Here is a 21,769-nt window from a genome sequence, read left to right on the forward strand (position 1 = left end):
CGGGACGCCAAAACGTTGGGAGTGGGCGAGGCGGGCTTTACTTAAATGGCCATAACTCTCCAACGGAATGAGACAATTACACCCAAGTCGGTACACCTGTGCACGGGCTCAGCCTGTGCTCAGGTGAAAAGGGATGTGGCGACTGGCCACTTGGTGGCGCTGTAAACAGTAAAAACAACAACATGAATACGGCCATAGGCGACTGTATGTCAGGTGATTTTTCACACATGCACAAGGTATTCATACCACATGATAGAACTCCTCATTCGGAACAACTTTGCTTCTAGGACCACTACTGCCAATAAAAGCGCTGGTTGAATAATGGAGATTATTTGAAGAATGATGAAAAAAATAAACTAAAAAACAGCCCTACTTTTGCAGACTGGTCCTAGGTTGAGAGTTTTACATCTCTCGATCAACCACTGCAGTTCAATTCTCTGGACTTCCTAGGTCGTTAACTACCAGAAGAAGAGGAACTTGAACAATCTGCTCTTTTAACCAGTGTGTCCAGGGGAGAGCGCGAACGCAGTCCCCCACTACCATAAATTATGCAGTCGAGATTCCCACATTTGGGGAATTCGCAGGGGTCAGCACAACCGGAGTGCAATGGCCGAGCCTCGCCCTGGGTGAACCACCTTCCTGATCATGGTGTCTCCCCTGCCAGGTAAGTATGAATTCCCAGGCCTCCCGTCAGAGGAACCGTGTCCCTCTCCGCAATCCTCACCAACGGTCGGACAATCAAACACACACCTGATTCAACTCATCAGCTCATTCGTAAAAACTCCAAGAGATAAGAGAGAGACATCAAAAACCTGCAGAGTCGGGCTCTTTTGCTGTTGTTGTTGTGGATGATGTTGTTTTCATGCTCCGGATCCATGAGCCAAAAATCAATTTCATACGCGGTCACCGGATAGTGGACGAATCAGATGTTAAACGAGATAAGAACAGAGTTGTTGTTTTTTTTTCCCTCTCACACCACCATTACCTGTATAGCATATGATCACCTACAACACCTTTAAAGCACCCATACACAGCAATATACGTTACTTCCATTAACACCTGCTGCCACACAAGACTAAAACATCTCTTTCATTGAACACAGTTTTTGGGGGTGCACCGTTCCCAGAAGTACTGCAATACCGGGTCGATGCGTGGAGTGGACGGAGCAAGCCCCTCTTCCATCTCCCAGTTCCAAAAATCAATTTAATATATGGTGCCCGGGTAGGGCACGTATCAGATATTAAACTGATAAGAACAGATACTACACTTGATCTTAGCCAAAAGGCCGAGAAGCGATGACACAATGACGCAGAGGCGGGGGAGCCGTCAAAGGCCACGCCCACCTGGGCCGTGGCGAGAAGGTCTAAAGGTCGCCAACAAACAAGCTCAGCTCACAGCAATACAAGCTCAGCTTGACTGTTGACACCGAAAATGGATCACAGCAGAGCGCACAACACGACACTTTGGAGTGCAACCTGGGATTTTGGACCAACAAACATTCTGCCCTAAAAGTGAGCGGGCAGACCAAAGCGTACGTCGTAGAGACTTGAAACTCTTGAGGGATGGTAGTACCCGCCCGGTCTACAACATCACCAAGGCTCGGCCCCAAGGTGGCGCTGCAGCGATCAGAAGTACGAAATGCCTCGTAACTCCTGAACCGTCCGTCGCAGACCCAAGTGTCTTACATCACCGGAATCCTTGGCTCGGGCCGAACAAGACGCAGGCCTCGGATTCGATGGTTGCGCTGGCGAGATTTTCGGGTATTTGGGATTTTGTGAAAAAGCTACTTTTGCACACTAGTCCTAGGTCTTTCGCCCGATCTGACCCAAACCGGTGCAGAAAGATTCCCTGGAGTCTGATTGCCGACAGCGATGGGGAAAAAAGTCGGAATTTCGATTCACGTTGGCGACGGGACGCCAAAACGTTGGGAGTGGGCGAGGCGGGCTTTACTTAAATGGCCATAACTCTCCAACGGAATGAGACAATTACACCCAAGTCGGTACACCTGTGCACGGGCTCAGCCTGTGCTCAGGTGAAAAGGGATGTGGCGACTGGCCACTTGGTGGCGCTGTAAACAGTAAAAACAACAACATGAATACGGCCATAGGCGACTGTATGTCAGGTGATTTTTCACACATGCACAAGGTATTCATACCACATGATAGAACTCCTCATTCGGAACAACTTTGCTTCTAGGACCACTGCTGCCAATAAAAGCGCTGGTTGAATAATGGAGATTATTTGAAGAATGATGAAAAAAAAAACTAAAAACCAGCCCTACTTTTGCAGACTGGTCCTATGTTGAGAGTTTTACATCTCTCGATCAACCACTGCAGTTCAATTCTCTGGACTTCCTAGGTCGTTAACTACCAGAAGAAGAGGAACTCGAACAATCTGCTCTTTTAACCAGTGTGTCCAGGGGAGAGCGCGAACGCAGTCCCCCACTACCATAAATTATGCAGTCGAGATTCCCACATTTGGGGAATTCGCAGGGGTCAGCACAACCGGAGTGCAATGGCCGAGCCTCGCCCTGGGTGAACCACCTTCCTGATCATGGTGTCTCCCCTGCCAGGTAAGTATGAATTCCCAGGCCTCCCGTCAGAGGAACCGTGTCCCTCTCCGCAATCCTCACCAACGGTCGGACAATCAAACACACACCTGATTCAACTCATCAGCTCATTCGTAAAAACTCCAAGAGATAAGAGAGAGACATCAAAAACCTGCAGAGTCGGGCTCTTTTGCTGTTGTTGTTGTGGATGATGTTGTTTTCATGCTCCGGATCCATGAGCCAAAAATCAATTTCATACGCGGTCACCGGATAGTGGACGAATCAGATGTTAAACGAGATAAGAACAGAGTTGTTGTTTTTTTTTCCCTCTCACACCACCATTACCTGTATAGCATATGATCACCTACAACACCTTTAAAGCACCCATACACAGCAATATACGTTACTTCCATTAACACCTGCTGCCACACAAGACTAAAACATCTCTTTCATTGAACACAGTTTTTGGGGGTGCACCGTTCCCAGAAGTACTGCAATACCGGGTCGATGCGTGGAGTGGACGGAGCAAGCCCCTCTTCCATCTCCCAGTTCCAAAAATCAATTTAATATATGGTGCCCGGGTAGGGCACGTATCAGATATTAAACTGATAAGAACAGATTTTTTTTTCTTTCGAAAAAAGTTTATTGTCACATTGTTTCATTCCATTCTTTCAATATCCATTTTTTCCTTATAAAATCACATTTTTGCACATATCTTAAAACAACAAAAAGGACATAAGTTACAGTTAAAAATCAGTTATGTTGATGTGTTGTGTAAAAGTCCATGTATGTTGTGTGTTGTTTTAAAGTAAAGGTAAAATGGATTAAAATAAAATAGGAATGCAAATATAAAACAATAAAACAATAAAATATGCCAAATAAAACATCTCTTGTACAGGATCGAGGGTGAGTCCCTATCAAGAATGTCCATTCACTCCAGGTCTCCAGAACAGGCCCCAGACTCCTCGCTTCCAGTGCCCAGCGGAGATCCCCTCTCCTCCGGCCCGCTGGCCCGCTGTTCCCGTAGCCAGAGTGGTGAGGGTGCATCTACGGGCGGCCAGGTACGGTGGCGGCCGGGACCTTCTCCGTGTGACCTCGGCCCCCCCATCCGAATAACGACGTGCGGCCCACCCTGCAGCGTTGATGTTATCCTCTGCTCGCACGCGTGGAGGGGGACCGTCACGCGTTTCCCCACCAGCAGGTTTCTGGTGACCCAGATGGCATCCTTGATGTGGTTGAGGGTGAGCCAGAGCGAGGCAAACGTTGGTGGTGTCAACTCCTTCAAGCCCTGACCCACCCCCAGGATGGCGAGCTTATAGTCCACCTGGGCCCCACCCGCTGGCAGGCACGGGAAAAACAGGGGGCCTGTCTTGGCCCACAGGTCCCGCGCAGCGCCGCACTCCCAGAGCAGATGTTGAACGGTCTCCGGGGAACCACATCCGGACCGTGGGCAGGTGGAGTTTTTGGCCATGCCTCTGGAGTGCATGACCGCCCTGACCGGGAGGATCTCATGAGCCACCATCCACGACAGGTCCTTAAGCCTGTTCTGGAGAGCTGGGTGGGCTGCGTTCCTCCAAACGTCTTTGGCCTCACCTAGTGTGAGGCCTGGAACTGGACTCACCGATTCTCGATCCTGCACAAGAGAGACGAGAGACTTGTGATTAGTTAAAACAGTGGCATCATTTGTTTCTAAAAGATATTTCTTTAAAAATTTCTTAATAAAACTATGCTCTTTTGACAAATTAAAAGACACTGGACTTTTAAGATCAATGGGTAAAATTTTCAAACTTCTTAGGTATGACCCCATCCAGAATCGGGTCATGGCTGCTGTCTTGTGTTCTCTGGATGGGGTCAGTGCATACTGGATATGGAGGGCGGCAAAGCGGCTGCCTAAAAACAGGTGGGGGTCTGGGAGGCCTTTCCCGCCATTCTCTTTTTTCTTTTTAACGACCTCCCTCTTGATTCGTTCCCACTTGGACCCCCACAGGAAATAAAATACCGCCCTCTCCAACTTAGCCAGGAATCGTCTTGGGGGACTAAAAACAGAACAGACAAGTAAAATTAGTGGTAAAATCACTGCTTTAAAAATTAAAATCTTGCCTTCTAACGTCAGTTGTCTTAGTCCCCAAAAGCCCAGTCTTTGTCTGACTTTCCCTAACATGTCAGTCCAGTTTCCTGGTCCTCCACCCTCCCTGTCAAATTTTACTCCTAAAATTTTCAAATCCTTTTCTTTAAAATCCAAATCTAGTCCTCCTGTGTCCACGTCGCCCCACGGCCCGAAGAGCAGGGCCTCGGACTTACTCCTGTTAAGCTTGGCGCCCGAGGCCCGACCGTACCAGTCAGTCAAGTCCATTGCTCTTCGTACTGATAAAAAGTCAGTCGCTAAAAGGGTCACGTCATCCATATATAAAACGCAGGTCGCCGTCAGTCCACCAGTTCCTGGGATATCTAGTCCTTTAATCCATTTATCCCTTCTCAAGATCTGTGCCAGTGGCTCAATACAAGCCACATACAGAAGGGGAGATAAAGGACACCCCTGACGGACACCGCTGTGGATATTTACAGCTTTGGAAAGATGCCCATTTGCAAGAAATTTGCTGCTTAAGCCCTCATACAGCAGTCCCACCCAAGCTATAAACCTCTCTGGAAAGCCCATTTTTTGCAGTACCTGAAGGAGGTACTGGTGCGAGACCCGATCAAAAGCTTTTTCAAAGTCTAAATTTAGGACTACAAGCCTAATGTTTCTGTCTCTCGCATAACAGATGGCGTCTCTGATCAGTACCAGGCTGTCCGTGATCTTCCTGCCGGGCACAGCGCAAGCTTGATCCAGGTGGATTACGTCCTCTAAAACAGTCGACATGCGTGTAGCTAAAATCTTACTAAAAAGTTTACAATCATAATTTAAAAGAGTGATTGGTCGCCAGTTTCTCAAGTCAGTCTTGTCTCCTTTTTTGTACAGTAATGTAACTATCCCTACTCTAAAGCTGTCTGGAAGTCTGTCAAGAGTCTCAAATTCTTTAAAAACTGTAAGTAAGTCATGTGCTAAAATGTCCCAGAAAGTCAGATAAAACTCAAAGGGGAGTCCGTCCATGCCCGGGGACTTCCCCTTCTTAAAACCCTTTAAAGCTTTTTCCAATTCTAAAAGATTAAAATCCTGGGATAAAAGCACATCTGGACTCTTAACTTTTTCATCTAAAAACCCTAAAACTTCCTCTAAGATGCCATTGTGTACCTCTTTAGTGCCGTATAAATTACTGTAAAAACTTTCAATTTCCCCTAAAATCAGGTCAGTTGTATTTACTTCCCCCCCTCTAAAAGTTTTTAAAATATTGATCGACCCTCCCCGAGCTATTGTCTTTTTAAAAAAATACCTGGTACACTTCTCTCCTTCCTCTAACTCCCTTTCTCTACATCTTAAAATGACACCTTTGCTCTTTGTTTCAGACAGATCTGACATTTCTTTCTTTACTTCTTTTATTTCATTTGTAAAATCCAATCCATTGTTTAAAAGGTTAAAATATCTCTGCAGTCTTTTTTGCAACCCCATCATGCGTCTTTTTTCTTTATTCTTTTTTTCTTTTCCAATTTGTTTAAAAAACCGTCCTGTCCTTTGTTTCACCATCTCCCACCACTGTGCACGTGAGTCGTAAAAGTCCTGGAGGGTCTGCCATTGGCTGAACTGCACCCTATACTCACTAACCACTTCCTCGTCCTCTAATAGGGAACAGTTCAGCTTCCACAGCCCTCCCCCTGCAGTCACACCCGTGGGGAGTGAAAGAGTGCAAGACAGCATCATGTGGTCGGAAAAAAAGAGGGGGGTCAATGTAGCATCGGTCGGCGGGAGGTCCCTGGTAAAAATATAGTCAATTCGAGAGGCTCTGGCACCGTCACCACTGAACCAGGTGAAGCCTTCCTCTCTTTGATGCATTGTTTTAAAACAGTCAACTAACTTAAAATCTTTGACTATATTTTGTAATAAAACCGATGTCTTGTCGACCTTAAAATCCTCTCCTACCCTCCTTCTGTCCTTTTTTGATAATACACAATTAAAATCCCCTGCTACCACTAGGGGAGCCCTGCCTAGCATGTGGGGTTGCAAGTCTTCTAAAAGCTCATACCTGTTATTTTTTTCAGTAAAACCATACATATTTAAAATGTTAAGATCCTTACCTAAAAAAGTCAGATTTGCTAAAATTGCCCGCCCGTCCCTCACCACAGTGCTGCCCTTCACCAAAACATGGGGATTTTTTATTAAAATAGCAACACCGTCATTTTTGTTAAAATTGGACCCACTCCAAATGGAAAATCCTGGGGTCCAAATCTCCTCCCACTTCCTGTAATTTGTTAAAAAGGGCAAACCACATTCTTGCAATAAAAACACATCTGACTTAAAAGTTTTTAAAAAGGATAACACACTCTGTGCTCGCAAAGTAGACCTCACACTTCTCACATTGATTGTAGAGATAGTGAGGGCCATGAGCAGTATAGTTAAAAATACAAGCATTAATAGAAGGATAAAACCAAAAGACTGCAGAAAGTTACATTAAAATCATGTTATGTCATGTAGCACTTGCTTCTCCTTTTCCCCAGAAAAACTGGGATCAGGAGGGCAAATGCTCGCCGCCTCAGAGTCCACAGAGAGAACCTCTTGTGGCTCCTTCGGTGACGATGTTCTAAGCTTAACGTGCAAAAAGGAGACTTCATTGGGAGATTCTGCAGGCCACATACGGTCTAGATCTAACGAAGAGGAACTATCTAGCCGATGCGATGCCCGCAGCCTTTTCTCCTCTGTTTGATGCAGAGGAGATCTCGCAGACCTTTTTTGCACCTGAGCATTGGGGAGTGAACCCTCGGATTCACCCCCACTATCCACCACACTAACCTCCGATACGGTGTAGAGTGAGGAAGCCGTTGCATCCTCCTCCTCCTCCTCCATTTTGTTTTCACTTCTCTCTTGTTGGGGAACGGCTTCCTCACTCTGTTCGCTGTTAAAACTTGACTCCGCCCCTGTGGCCGCCCCACTTCCTTCCTCCTGCCCACTCCCTGAGGCTGGCTGGGAAATAGAATTTCCCGCCAAAACCTCAGGGACCGCCTCCTCCTTCCTTTGCTCTTTTGTTTGTTCCACATGTGGGGCGGCCATTTTGTTGCCTTTCAGTTTGTTGGCAAAACTTTTAGGGCAATCTCTGTAGAGATGGGATGACTCCCCACAGAGGTTGCACCGCCTGCCATTGGTACACTCTTCAAAAGTATGACCAATTTCTCTGCATTTCCCACATATCATTTCCTGGCATGCTTCAGCTAAGTGCCCAAACTTTCCACATTTTCTACATAATTTGGGCATACCCTGGTAGTGAATGTAGCCTCTGTTCTCACCCAACACAATCATAGAAGGCAGATGCTTCAGGCCCTGGTAGCCCCCAGCGTCTTCCCATTGTTTAATGGGAATTCGCCAGGAGCATGTCCAAATACCATCCTCATCTAAAACCTTGACTGGCTGGCTTCGAACTGTGCAAAATCTGCCCAGCCAGACACAAATGTCCTCCCCAGTCACTGTCTCATTAAACATTCTAACAATCACAGTTTTAAGTGTGTTGTCAGAGAGCTTTTCAACAGTAAACATGGACAGCTGGGATTTAGCTACTTCAAATCTGTGCCAGAAATCATTCAGGTGGGAAACCGCTCTAAAACTAACATCAAATCCTTTGTTCAGGGGCAGAGTCACGATGCAATTCAGATCATCAGGTTTAAAATTTAGAGTTTTTTGGATCAGCTTCCTGGAGAAGTCAAGACGTGACATCCCCAGGAGCTTCCCCTCAACTTCTTTGAATAAAAAACGCACGCTGTGGTGCCTCCTCATGCCGGCACGGGCAGCCGACATGGTGGAGACACCAACAGCCTAAAACTTTAAAAAACAATAAATAAATAAATAAATAGATAAAAAGGTCTTACCTTAAAACAGAACCGGAATAAAAGCAGCTGGATCAATGTACCTCTCAAAAGTTTGGGGCTCAAGTCACTGAAGGACCCAAGCCGGAAAAACCTCCAAGAGGCGATCGCTGTCTCTACCCTAGGACCAGACACTTGATCTTAGCCAAAAGGCCGAGAAGCGATGACACAATGACGCAGAGGCGGGGGAGCCGTCAAAGGCCACGCCCACCTGGGCCGTGGCGAGAGGGTCTAAAGGTCGCCAACAAACAAGCTCAGCTCACAGCAATACAAGCTCAGCTTGACTGTTGACACCGAAAATGGATCACAGCAGAGCGCACAACACGACACTTTGGAGTGCAACCTGGGATTTTGGACCAACAAACATTCTGCCCTAAAAGTGAGCGGGCAGACCAAAGCGTACGTCGTAGAGACTTGAAACTCTTGAGGGATGGTAGTACCCGCCCGGTCTACAACATCACCAAGGCTCGGCCCCAAGGTGGCGCTGCAGCGATCAGAAGTACGAAATGCCTCGTAACTCCTGAACCGTCCGTCGCAGACCCAAGTGTCTTACATCACCGGAATCCTTGGCTCGGGCCGAACAAGACGCAGGCCTCGGATTCGATGGTTGCGCTGGCGAGATTTTCGGGTATTTGGGATTTTGTGAAAAAGCTACTTTTGCACACTAGTCCTAGGTCTTTCGCCCGATCTGACCCAAACCGGTGCAGAAAGATTCCCTGGAGTCTGATTGCCGACAGCGATGGGGAAAAAAGTCGGAATTTCGATTCACGTTGGCGACGGGACGCCAAAACGTTGGGAGTGGGCGAGGCGGGCTTTACTTAAATGGCCATAACTCTCCAACGGAATGAGACAATTACACCCAAGTCGGTACACCTGTGCACGGGCTCAGCCTGTGCTCAGGTGAAAAGGGATGTGGCGACTGGCCACTTGGTGGCGCTGTAAACAGTAAAAACAACAACATGAATACGGCCATAGGCGACTGTATGTCAGGTGATTTTTCACACATGCACAAGGTATTCATACCACATGATAGAACTCCTCATTCGGAACAACTTTGCTTCTAGGACCACTACTGCCAATAAAAGCGCTGGTTGAATAATGGAGATTATTTGAAGAATGATGAAAAAAATAAACTAAAAAACAGCCCTACTTTTGCAGACTGGTCCTAGGTTGAGAGTTTTACATCTCTCGATCAACCACTGCAGTTCAATTCTCTGGACTTCCTAGGTCGTTAACTACCAGAAGAAGAGGAACTTGAACAATCTGCTCTTTTAACCAGTGTGTCCAGGGGAGAGCGCGAACGCAGTCCCCCACTACCATAAATTATGCAGTCGAGATTCCCACATTTGGGGAATTCGCAGGGGTCAGCACAACCGGAGTGCAATGGCCGAGCCTCGCCCTGGGTGAACCACCTTCCTGATCATGGTGTCTCCCCTGCCAGGTAAGTATGAATTCCCAGGCCTCCCGTCAGAGGAACCGTGTCCCTCTCCGCAATCCTCACCAACGGTCGGACAATCAAACACACACCTGATTCAACTCATCAGCTCATTCGTAAAAACTCCAAGAGATAAGAGAGAGACATCAAAAACCTGCAGAGTCGGGCTCTTTTGCTGTTGTTGTTGTGGATGATGTTGTTTTCATGCTCCGGATCCATGAGCCAAAAATCAATTTCATACGCGGTCACCGGATAGTGGACGAATCAGATGTTAAACGAGATAAGAACAGAGTTGTTGTTTTTTTTTCCCTCTCACACCACCATTACCTGTATAGCATATGATCACCTACAACACCTTTAAAGCACCCATACACAGCAATATACGTTACTTCCATTAACACCTGCTGCCACACAAGACTAAAACATCTCTTTCATTGAACACAGTTTTTGGGGGTGCACCGTTCCCAGAAGTACTGCAATACCGGGTCGATGCGTGGAGTGGACGGAGCAAGCCCCTCTTCCATCTCCCAGTTCCAAAAATCAATTTAATATATGGTGCCCGGGTAGGGCACGTATCAGATATTAAACTGATAAGAACAGATACTACACTTGATCTTAGCCAAAAGGCCGAGAAGCGATGACACAATGACGCAGAGGCGGGGGAGCCGTCAAAGGCCACGCCCACCTGGGCCGTGGCGAGAAGGTCTAAAGGTCGCCAACAAACAAGCTCAGCTCACAGCAATACAAGCTCAGCTTGACTGTTGACACCGAAAATGGATCACAGCAGAGCGCACAACACGACACTTTGGAGTGCAACCTGGGATTTTGGACCAACAAACATTCTGCCCTAAAAGTGAGCGGGCAGACCAAAGCGTACGTCGTAGAGACTTGAAACTCTTGAGGGATGGTAGTACCCGCCCGGTCTACAACATCACCAAGGCTCGGCCCCAAGGTGGCGCTGCAGCGATCAGAAGTACGAAATGCCTCGTAACTCCTGAACCGTCCGTCGCAGACCCAAGTGTCTTACATCACCGGAATCCTTGGCTCGGGCCGAACAAGACGCAGGCCTCGGATTCGATGGTTGCGCTGGCGAGATTTTCGGGTATTTGGGATTTTGTGAAAAAGCTACTTTTGCACACTAGTCCTAGGTCTTTCGCCCGATCTGACCCAAACCGGTGCAGAAAGATTCCCTGGAGTCTGATTGCCGACAGCGATGGGGAAAAAAGTCGGAATTTCGATTCACGTTGGCGACGGGACGCCAAAACGTTGGGAGTGGGCGAGGCGGGCTTTACTTAAATGGCCATAACTCTCCAACGGAATGAGACAATTACACCCAAGTCGGTACACCTGTGCACGGGCTCAGCCTGTGCTCAGGTGAAAAGGGATGTGGCGACTGGCCACTTGGTGGCGCTGTAAACAGTAAAAACAACAACATGAATACGGCCATAGGCGACTGTATGTCAGGTGATTTTTCACACATGCACAAGGTATTCATACCACATGATAGAACTCCTCATTCGGAACAACTTTGCTTCTAGGACCACTACTGCCAATAAAAGCGCTGGTTGAATAATGGAGATTATTTGAAGAATGATGAAAAAAATAAACTAAAAAACAGCCCTACTTTTGCAGACTGGTCCTAGGTTGAGAGTTTTACATCTCTCGATCAACCACTGCAGTTCAATTCTCTGGACTTCCTAGGTCGTTAACTACCAGAAGAAGAGGAACTTGAACAATCTGCTCTTTTAACCAGTGTGTCCAGGGGAGAGCGCGAACGCAGTCCCCCACTACCATAAATTATGCAGTCGAGATTCCCACATTTGGGGAATTCGCAGGGGTCAGCACAACCGGAGTGCAATGGCCGAGCCTCGCCCTGGGTGAACCACCTTCCTGATCATGGTGTCTCCCCTGCCAGGTAAGTATGAATTCCCAGGCCTCCCGTCAGAGGAACCGTGTCCCTCTCCGCAATCCTCACCAACGGTCGGACAATCAAACACACACCTGATTCAACTCATCAGCTCATTCGTAAAAACTCCAAGAGATAAGAGAGAGACATCAAAAACCTGCAGAGTCGGGCTCTTTTGCTGTTGTTGTTGTGGATGATGTTGTTTTCATGCTCCGGATCCATGAGCCAAAAATCAATTTCATACGCGGTCACCGGATAGTGGACGAATCAGATGTTAAACGAGATAAGAACAGAGTTGTTGTTTTTTTTTCCCTCTCACACCACCATTACCTGTATAGCATATGATCACCTACAACACCTTTAAAGCACCCATACACAGCAATATACGTTACTTCCATTAACACCTGCTGCCACACAAGACTAAAACATCTCTTTCATTGAACACAGTTTTTGGGGGTGCACCGTTCCCAGAAGTACTGCAATACCGGGTCGATGCGTGGAGTGGACGGAGCAAGCCCCTCTTCCATCTCCCAGTTCCAAAAATCAATTTAATATATGGTGCCCGGGTAGGGCACGTATCAGATATTAAACTGATAAGAACAGATACTACACTTGATCTTAGCCAAAAGGCCGAGAAGCGATGACACAATGACGCAGAGGCGGGGGAGCCGTCAAAGGCCACGCCCACCTGGGCCGTGGCGAGAAGGTCTAAAGGTCGCCAACAAACAAGCTCAGCTCACAGCAATACGAGCTCAGCTTGACTGTTGACACCGAAAATGGATCACAGCAGAGCGCACAACACGACACTTTGGAGTGCAACCTGGGATTTTGGACCAACAAACATTCTGCCCTAAAAGTGAGCGGGCAGACCAAAGCGTACGTCGTAGAGACTTGAAACTCTTGAGGGATGGTAGTACCCGCCCGGTCTACAACATCACCAAGGCTCGGCCCCAAGGTGGCGCTGCAGCGATCAGAAGTACGAAATGCCTCGTAACTCCTGAACCGTCCGTCGCAGACCCAAGTGTCTTACATCACCGGAATCCTTGGCTCGGGCCGAACAAGACGCAGGCCTCGGATTCGATGGTTGCGCTGGCGAGATTTTCGGGTATTTGGGATTTTGTGAAAAAGCTACTTTTGCACACTAGTCCTAGGTCTTTCGCCCGATCTGACCCAAACCGGTGCAGAAAGATTCCCTGGAGTCTGATTGCCGACAGCGATGGGGAAAAAAGTCGGAATTTCGATTCACGTTGGCGACGGGACGCCAAAACGTTGGGAGTGGGCGAGGCGGGCTTTACTTAAATGGCCATAACTCTCCAACGGAATGAGACAATTACACCCAAGTCGGTACACCTGTGCACGGGCTCAGCCTGTGCTCAGGTGAAAAGGGATGTGGCGACTGGCCACTTGGTGGCGCTGTAAACAGTAAAAACAACAACATGAATACGGCCATAGGCGACTGTATGTCAGGTGATTTTTCACACATGCACAAGGTATTCATACCACATGATAGAACTCCTCATTCGGAACAACTTTGCTTCTAGGACCACTGCTGCCAATAAAAGCGCTGGTTGAATAATGGAGATTATTTGAAGAATGATGAAAAAAAAAACTAAAAAACAGCCCTACTTTTGCAGACTGGTCCTAGGTTGAGAGTTTTACATCTCTCGATCAACCACTGCAGTTCAATTCTCTGGACTTCCTAGGTCGTTAACTACCAGAAGAAGAGGAACTCGAACAATCTGCTCTTTTAACCAGTGTGTCCAGGGGAGAGCGCGAACGCAGTCCCCCACTACCATAAATTATGCAGTCGAGATTCCCACATTTGGGGAATTCGCAGGGGTCAGCACAACCGGAGCGCAATGGCCGAGCCTCGCCCTGGGTGAACCACCTTCCTGATCATGGTGTCTCCCCTGCCAGGTAAGTATGAATTCCCAGGCCTCCCGTCAGAGGCACCGTGTCCCTCTCCGCAATCCTCACCAACGGTCGGACAATCAAACACACACCTGATTCAACTCATCAGCTCATTCGTAAAAACTCCAAGAGATAAGAGAGAGACATCAAAAACCTGCAGAGTCGGGCTCTTTTGCTGTTGTTGTTGTGGATGATGTTGTTTTCATGCTCCGGATCCATGAGCCAAAAATCAATTTCATACGCGGTCACCGGATAGTGGACGAATCAGATGTTAAACGAGATAAGAACAGAGTTGTTGTTTTTTTTTCCCTCTCACACCACCATTACCTGTATAGCATATGATCACCTACAACACCTTTAAAGCACCCATACACAGCAATATACGTTACTTCCATTAACACCTGCTGCCACACAAGACTAAAACATCTCTTTCATTGAACACAGTTTTTGGGGGTGCACCGTTCCCAGAAGTACTGCAATACCGGGTCGATGCGTGGAGTGGACGGAGCAAGCCCCTCTTCCATCTCCCAGTTCCAAAAATCAATTTAATATATGGTGCCCGGGTAGGGCACGTATCAGATATTAAACTGATAAGAACAGATACTACACTTGATCTTAGCCAAAAGGCCGAGAAGCGATGACACAATGACGCAGAGGCGGGGGAGCCGTCAAAGGCCACGCCCACCTGGGCCGTGGCGAGAGGGTCTAAAGGTCGCCAGCAAACAAGCTCAGCTCACAGCAATACAAGCTCAGCTTGACTGTTGACACCGAAAATGGATCACAGCAGAGCGCACAACACGACACTTTGGAGTGCAACCTGGGATTTTGGACCAACAAACATTCTGCCCTAAAAGTGAGCGGGCAGACCAAAGCGTACGTCGTAGAGACTTGAAACTCTTGAGGGATGGTAGTACCCGCCCGGTCTACAACATCACCAAGGCTCGGCCCCAAGGTGGCGCTGCAGCGATCAGAAGTACGAAATGCCTCGTAACTCCTGAACCGTCCGTCGCAGACCCAAGTGTCTTACATCACCGGAATCCTTGGCTCGGGCCGAACAAGACGCAGGCCTCGGATTCGATGGTTGCGCTGGCGAGATTTTCGGGTATTTGGGATTTTGTGAAAAAGCTACTTTTGCACACTAGTCCTAGGTCTTTCGCCCGATCTGACCCAAACCGGTGCAGAAAGATTCCCTGGAGTCTGATTGCCGACAGCGATGGGGAAAAAAGTCGGAATTTCGATTCACGTTGGCGACGGGACGCCAAAACGTTGGGAGTGGGCGAGGCGGGCTTTACTTAAATGGCCATAACTCTCCAACGGAATGAGACAATTACACCCAAGTCGGTACACCTGTGCACGGGCTCAGCCTGTGCTCAGGTGAAAAGGGATGTGGCGACTGGCCACTTGGTGGCGCTGTAAACAGTAAAAACAACAACATGAATACGGCCATAGGCGACTGTATGTCAGGTGATTTTTCACACATGCACAAGGTATTCATACCACATGATAGAACTCCTCATTCGGAACAACTTTGCTTCTAGGACCACTGCTGCCAATAAAAGCGCTGGTTGAATAATGGAGATTATTTGAAGAATGATGAAAAAAAAAACTAAAAAACAGCCCTACTTTTGCAGACTGGTCCTAGGTTGAGAGTTTTACATCTCTCGATCAACCACTGCAGTTCAATTCTCTGGACTTCCTAGGTCGTTAACTACCAGAAGAAGAGGAACTCGAACAATCTGCTCTTTTAACCAGTGTGTCCAGGGGAGAGCGCGAACGCAGTCCCCCACTACCATAAATTATGCAGTCGAGATTCCCACATTTGGGGAATTCGCAGGGGTCAGCACAACCGGAGTGCAATGGCCGAGCCTCGGCCTGGGTGAACCACCTTCCTGATCATGGTGTCTCCCCTGCCAGGTAAGTATGAATTCCCAGGCCTCCCGTCAGAGGAACCGTGTCCCTCTCCGCAATCCTCACCAACGGTCGGACAATCAAACACACACCTGATTCAACTCATCAGCTCATTCGTAAAAACTCCAAGAGATAAGAGAGAGACATCAAAAACCTGCAGAGTCGGGCTCTTTTGCTGTTGTTGTTGTGGATGATGTTGTTTTCATGCTCCGGATCCATGAGCCAAAAATCAATTTCATACGCGGTCACCGGATAGTGGACGAATCAGATGTTAAACGAGATAAGAACAGAGTTGTTGTTTTTTTTTCCCTCTCACACCACCATTACCTGTATAGCATATGATCACCTACAACACCTTTAAAGCACCCATACACAGCAATATACGTTACTTCCATTAACACCTGCTGCCACACAAGACTAAAACATCTCTTTCATTGAACACAGTTTTTGGGGGTGCACCGTTCCCAGAAGTACTGCAATACCGGGTCGATGCGTGGAGTGGACGGAGCAAGCCCCTCTTCCATCTCCCAGTTCCAAAAATCAATTTAATATATGGTGCCCGGGTAGGGCACGTATCAGATATTAAACTGATAAGAACAGATTTTTCTTTCGAAAAAAGTTTATTGTCACATTGTTTCATTCCATTCTTTCAATATCCATTTTTTCCTTATAAAATCACATTTTTGCACATATCTTAAAACAACAAAAAGGACATAAGTTACAGTTAAAAATCAGTTATGTTGATGTGTTGTGTAAAAGTCCATGTATGTTGTGTGTTGTTTTAAAGTAAAGGTAAAATGGATTAAAATAAAATAGGAATGCAAATATAAAACAATAAAACAATAAAATATGCCAAATAAAACATCTCTTGTACAGGATCGAGGGTGAGTCCCTATCAAGATTGTCCATTCACTCCAGGTCTCCAGAACAGGCCCCAGACTCCCCGCTTCTGGTGCCCAGCGGAGATCCCCTCTCCTCCGGCCCGCTGGCCCGCTGTTCCCGTAGCCGGTGTGGTGAGGGTGCATCTACGGGCGGCCAGGGTCGGTGGCGGCCGGGACCTTCTACGTGTGACCCCGGCCCCCCCATCCGAATAACGACGTGAAGCCCACCCTGCAGCGTTGATCTTATTTTCTGCTCGCACGCGTGGAGGGGGACCGTCACGCGTTTCCCCACCAGCAGATTTCTGGTGAGCCAGATGGCATCCTTGATCACGTTTAGGGTGAGCCAGAGCGAGGAAAATTTTGGTTGTGTCAGCTTCAAGCCCTGACCCACCCCCAGGATGGCGAGCTTGTAGTCCACCTGGGCCCCACCCGCTGGCAGGCACGGGAAAAACAGGGGGCCGGTCTTGGCCCACAGGTCCCGCGCAGCACCGCACTCCCAGAGCAGATGTCGAACGGTCTCCGGGGAACCACATCCGGACCGTGGGCAGGTGGAGTTTTTGGCCATGCCTCTGGAGTGCATAACCGCCCTGACCGGGAGGATCTCATGGGCCACCATCCACGACAAGTCTTTAAGCCTGTTCTGGAGAGCTGGGTGGGCTGTGTTCCTCCAAACATCTTTGGCCTCACCTAGTGTGAGGCCTGGAACCGGGCTCACCGATTCTCGATCCTGCACAAGAGAGATAAGAGATTTGTGATTAGTTAAAACAGTGGCATCATTTGTCTCTAAAAGGTATTTCTTTAAAAATTTCTTAATAAAACTATGCTCTTTTGACAAATTAAAAGACACTGGACTTTTAAGATCAATGGGTAAAATTTTCAAAGTTCTTAGGTATGACCCCATCCAGAATCGGGTCATGGCTGCTGTCTTGTGTTCTCTGGATGGGGTCAGTGCGTACTGGATGTGGAGGGCGGCAAAGCGGCTGCCTAAAAACAGGTGGGGGTCTGGGAGGCCTTTCCCTCCATTTTCTTTTTTCTTTTTGACGACCTCCCTCTTTAGTCGTTCCCACTTGGACCCCCACAGGAAATAAAATACCGCCCTCTCCAGGTTGGCCAGGAATCGTCTTGGGGGACTAAAAACAGAACAGACAAGTAAAATTAGTGGTAAAATCACTGCTTTAAAAATTAAAATCTTGCCTTCAAACGTCAATTGTCTCAGTCCCCAAAAGCCCAGTCTTTGCCTGACTTTCCCTAACATGTCAGTCCAGTTTCCTTGTCCTCCACCCTCTCTGTCAAATTTTACACCTAAAATTTTCAAATCATTGTCTTTAAAATCCAAATCTAATCCAGCTGTGTCTACGTTCCCCCACGGCCCGAAGAGCTGGGCCTCGGACTTACTCCTATTGAGCTTGGCGCCCGAGGCCCGACCGTACCAGTCAGTCAAGTCCATTGCTCTTCGTACTGATAAAAGGTCAGTCGCTAAAAGGGTCACGTCATCCATATATAAAACACAGGTCGCCGTCAGTCCACCAGTCCCTGGGATGTCTAGTCCTTTAATCCATTTATCCCTTCTCAAGATTTGTGCCAGTGGCTCAATACAAGCCACATACAGAAGGGGAGATAAAGGACACCCCTGACGGACGCCGCTGTAGAGATTTACAGCTTTGGATAAATGCCCGTTAACCAAAATTCTGCTAGACAGCTCGTTGTACAGCAGTCCCACCCAGGCTATAAACCTCCCAGGAAAACCCATTTTTTCCAGTACCTGGAACAGGTACTGGTGCGAGACGCGATCAAAGGCTTTTTCGAAATCTAAATTTAGGACTACTAGCCGAATGTTTCTGTCTCTCGCAAAACAGATGGCGTCTCTGATCAGTACCAGGCTGTCCGTGATCTTCCTGCCGGGCACAGCGCATGCTTGATCCAGGTGGATTACGTCCTCTAAAACAGTCGACATACGTGTAGCTAAAATCTTACTAAAAAGTTTACAATCATAATTTAAAAGAGTGATTGGTCGCCAGTTTCTCAGGTCAGTCTTGTCCCCTTTTTTGTATAGTAATGTAACTATCCCTACTCTAAAGCTGTCTGGAAGTCTGTCAAGAGTCTCAAGTTCTTTAAAAACTGTCAATAAGTCGTGTGCTAAAATGTCCCAGAAAGTCAGATAAAACTCAAAGGGGAGTCCATCCAAGCCTGGGGACTTCCCCTTTTTAAAACCTTTTAGCGCTTTGTGCATTTCTAAAAGAGTAAAATCTTGGGATAAAAGCACATCTGGACTCTTTACCTTTTTGTCTAAAAACCCTAAAACTTCCTCTAAGATACCATTGTGTACCTCTTTAGTGCTGTATAAATTATTGTAAAAACTTTCAATTTCCCCTAAAATCAGATCTGTTGTATTTACCTCCCCACCTGTAAAAGTTTTTAAAGTATTAATTGACCCTCCCCGTGTTATTGTCTTTTTAAAAAAATATCTAGTACACTTTTCCCCTTCTTCTATTTCTCTCTCCTTACATCTTAAAATGACACCTTTAGTCTTTGTTTCGGACAAATCTGACATTTCTTTCTTTACTTCTTTAATTTCTTCTGTAAAATCCAATCCACTGTTTAAAAGGTTAAAATATCTCTGCAGTCTTTTTTGCAGCCCCATCATGCGTCTTTTTTCTTTATTCTTTTTTTCTTTTCCAATTTGTTTAAAAAACCGTCCTGTCCTTTGTTTCACCATCTCCCACCACTGTGCACGTGAGTCGAAAAAGTCTTGGAGGGTCTGCCATTGGCTGAACTGCTCCCTATACTCACTAACCACTTCCTCGTCCTCCAATAGGGAACAGTTCAGCTTCCACAGCCCTCCCCATACGGTCACACCCGTGGGTAGTGAAAGGGTGCAGGAGAGCATCATGTGATCAGAAAAGAAGAGGGGGCTCAATGTAGCATCGGTCGGCGGGCAGTCCCTTGTAAAAACATAGTCAATTCGAGAGGCTCTGGCGCCATCACCACTGAACCAGGTGAAGCCCTCCTCTCTTTGATGCATTGTTTTAAAGCAGTCAACTAACTTAAAATCTTTGACTATATTTTGTAATAAAACCGATGTCTTGTCGACCTTAAAATCCTCTCCTACCCTCTTTCTATCCTGTCTTGATAAAACACAATTAAAATCCCCTGCTACCACTAGGGGAGCCCTCCCGAGCATGTGGGGCTGCAGGTCTTCTAAAAGCTCATACCTGTTTTTTTTGCCTGTAAAACCATACACATTTAAAATGTTAAAATCCTTACCTAAAAAAGTCAGATTAGCTAAAATTGCCCGCCCATCCCTCACCACAGTGCTGCCCTTCACCAAAACATGGGGATTTTTTATTAAAATAGCAACACCGTCATTTTTGTTAAAATTGGACCCACTCCAGATGGAAAGTCCTGGGGTCCAAATCTCCTCCCACTTCCTGTAATTTGTTAAAAAAGGCAGACCACATTCTTGCAATAAAAACACATCTGACTTAAAAGATTTTAAAAAGGATAACACACTCTGTGCTCGTATATTGCTCTTCACACTTCTCACATTGATTGTGGAGATAGTGAGAGCCATGAGCAGTATGGTTAAAAGGGTGTGTGACATTTAAAAGCAACCAAGGGACTACAGAGATATAATTAAAATCATGTTATTTCTTGTTGCACTTGCCTTCCCTTTTCCCCAGATGAGCTGGGATCAGGGGGGCAAGTGCTTGACGCCTCAGGGCTCGCAGAGAAGGCCTCTTGCGAATCCTTTGGCGATGATGTTCTTAGCTTGAAATGCAGAAAAGAGACTTCATTAGGAGATTCTGCGGGCCACATACGGTCTAGATCTTCCATGGGGGAACTATCTAGCCGATGCGCTACCCGCAGCTTTTTCTCCTCTGTTTGAACCAGAGGAGATCTCGCAGTTCTTTTCTGCACTTGAGCATTGGGGAGCGAAACATCTGTTTCACTCCCACTCGTGGACACACTAACCTCAGACACGGTTACTAGGGAGGAAGCCATTTCCTCCTCTTCATCCTCCATACTGTCTTCTTTTTCAATTTCATTTTGAGGATTGGCTTCCTCCCCCTCACCAACTGCCAGAATTGACTCCGCCCCTGTGGCCGCCCCACTTCCTCCTTCCTGTCCATCCCTGAGGCTGGCTGGGGGTTTGAATTTCCCGCCAAAACCTCGGGGCCCGCCTCCTCAATTGTTTGTTCTTTGGGTGGGGCGGCCATTTTGTTGCTTTTTAACTTGTTGGCAAAACTTTTAGGGCAGTCTCTGTAGAGATGGGATGATTCTCCACAGAGGTTGCACTTTCTGCCATTTTGGCACTCTTCAAAAATGTGCCAAATTTCTCTGCACTTCCTACACACTACTTCTTGGCATGCCTCGGCGAGATGTCCAAGTTTGCCACACTTGCGGCATAGCTTGGGCATCCCTTGGTAATGGATGTAGCCTCTATTCTCTCCCAACACAATCATAGAAGGTATTTGACTCAGGCCATGGTAGCTGTTGGGATCTGCCCATTGTTTAATGGGCACTCTCCACGCACAGCTCCAGATACCGTCTTCATCTAAAACCTTGACTGGTTGTCCACGAATAGAGCAATATCTTGCCAACCATACAGAAATATCTTCTCCACTAACTGTTTCATTAAACATCCTGACAATCACAACTTTCAGTGAATTATCAGTCAGTTTTTCCACAGTGAACATGGAGAAATTGGCTTTACACATTTCAAATCGAGTCCAAAAAGTACTTAGCAAGGAAGCAGAAGCAAAACTTACATCAAAGCCATGATTCAGGGGCAGAGTCAACAGGCAGTTTATGTCCACAACCTTAAAACCGAGTAACTGTTGGATGCACTTCCTAGAAAAGTCCAGCCTGGACATGACCTGGAGAGTGCCATCCTCTTTTGGTTTAAATTTAAAACGCACGCTGTGGTGCCTCCTCATGCCGGCACGAGCAGCCGACATGTTGGAGGCACCACTAGCCTGCTGCGGCTAAAACCCAACAATAAATATACAATAAATAAATTAAAACCTGCTTACCTTAAAACCAGAAGATTCCTCGTAGAACGAGTCGTCAATTAAAAGCCGCTTGTCAATGTACCTCCTGAAGGGTGTGTGTCCCGTGTGACAAGCAACACACGAGACCAAGTCCAACAAGAGGCGATCGCTGTCTCTACCTTAGGACCAGACACTTGATCTTAGCCAAAAGGCAGAGAAGCGATCGATTTTTTTTTTTTTTTT

At 47.1% G+C, this 21,769-nt stretch overlaps 10 non-coding genes and 2 pseudogenes across 10 annotated transcripts; all 12 read right to left on the reverse strand.

The window, feature by feature from the left end:
* Positions 1–508: 508 nt before the first annotated feature.
* On the reverse strand, positions 509–672 carry LOC143753333 (U1 spliceosomal RNA). The gene has a single exon (XR_013207700.1). It is a non-coding gene; the product is annotated as a U1 spliceosomal RNA (small nuclear RNA).
* Positions 673–1,106: 434 nt separating this feature from the next.
* Positions 1,107–1,297, reverse strand: LOC143753202 (U2 spliceosomal RNA). The gene has a single exon (XR_013207621.1). It is a non-coding gene; the product is annotated as a U2 spliceosomal RNA (small nuclear RNA).
* Positions 1,298–2,416: 1,119 nt separating this feature from the next.
* LOC143753334 (U1 spliceosomal RNA) lies at positions 2,417–2,580 on the reverse strand. Its single transcript, XR_013207701.1, has one exon. It is a non-coding gene; the product is annotated as a U1 spliceosomal RNA (small nuclear RNA).
* A 434-nt stretch (positions 2,581–3,014) lies between these two features.
* Positions 3,015–3,192, reverse strand: LOC143753281 (U2 spliceosomal RNA; annotated as a pseudogene).
* A 6,587-nt stretch (positions 3,193–9,779) lies between these two features.
* On the reverse strand, positions 9,780–9,943 carry LOC143753335 (U1 spliceosomal RNA). Its single transcript, XR_013207702.1, has one exon. It is a non-coding gene; the product is annotated as a U1 spliceosomal RNA (small nuclear RNA).
* A 434-nt stretch (positions 9,944–10,377) lies between these two features.
* On the reverse strand, positions 10,378–10,568 carry LOC143753203 (U2 spliceosomal RNA). The gene has a single exon (XR_013207622.1). It is a non-coding gene; the product is annotated as a U2 spliceosomal RNA (small nuclear RNA).
* Positions 10,569–11,688: 1,120 nt separating this feature from the next.
* LOC143753336 (U1 spliceosomal RNA) lies at positions 11,689–11,852 on the reverse strand. The gene has a single exon (XR_013207703.1). It is a non-coding gene; the product is annotated as a U1 spliceosomal RNA (small nuclear RNA).
* Positions 11,853–12,286: 434 nt separating this feature from the next.
* Positions 12,287–12,477, reverse strand: LOC143753204 (U2 spliceosomal RNA). Its single transcript, XR_013207623.1, has one exon. It is a non-coding gene; the product is annotated as a U2 spliceosomal RNA (small nuclear RNA).
* A 1,119-nt stretch (positions 12,478–13,596) lies between these two features.
* On the reverse strand, positions 13,597–13,760 carry LOC143753164 (U1 spliceosomal RNA). The gene has a single exon (XR_013207585.1). It is a non-coding gene; the product is annotated as a U1 spliceosomal RNA (small nuclear RNA).
* Positions 13,761–14,194: 434 nt separating this feature from the next.
* On the reverse strand, positions 14,195–14,385 carry LOC143753205 (U2 spliceosomal RNA). The gene has a single exon (XR_013207624.1). It is a non-coding gene; the product is annotated as a U2 spliceosomal RNA (small nuclear RNA).
* A 1,119-nt stretch (positions 14,386–15,504) lies between these two features.
* On the reverse strand, positions 15,505–15,668 carry LOC143753172 (U1 spliceosomal RNA). Its single transcript, XR_013207593.1, has one exon. It is a non-coding gene; the product is annotated as a U1 spliceosomal RNA (small nuclear RNA).
* A 434-nt stretch (positions 15,669–16,102) lies between these two features.
* LOC143753270 (U2 spliceosomal RNA) lies at positions 16,103–16,278 on the reverse strand (annotated as a pseudogene).
* Positions 16,279–21,769: the final 5,491 nt, after the last annotated feature.

The sequence above is a fragment of the Siphateles boraxobius genome, unplaced genomic scaffold (assembly GCF_051911475.1).
Source record: "Siphateles boraxobius isolate OS27281-9 unplaced genomic scaffold, OSU_SipBor_1 275, whole genome shotgun sequence".
In the NCBI taxonomy this organism is placed as follows: domain Eukaryota; kingdom Metazoa; phylum Chordata; class Actinopteri; order Cypriniformes; family Leuciscidae; genus Siphateles; species Siphateles boraxobius.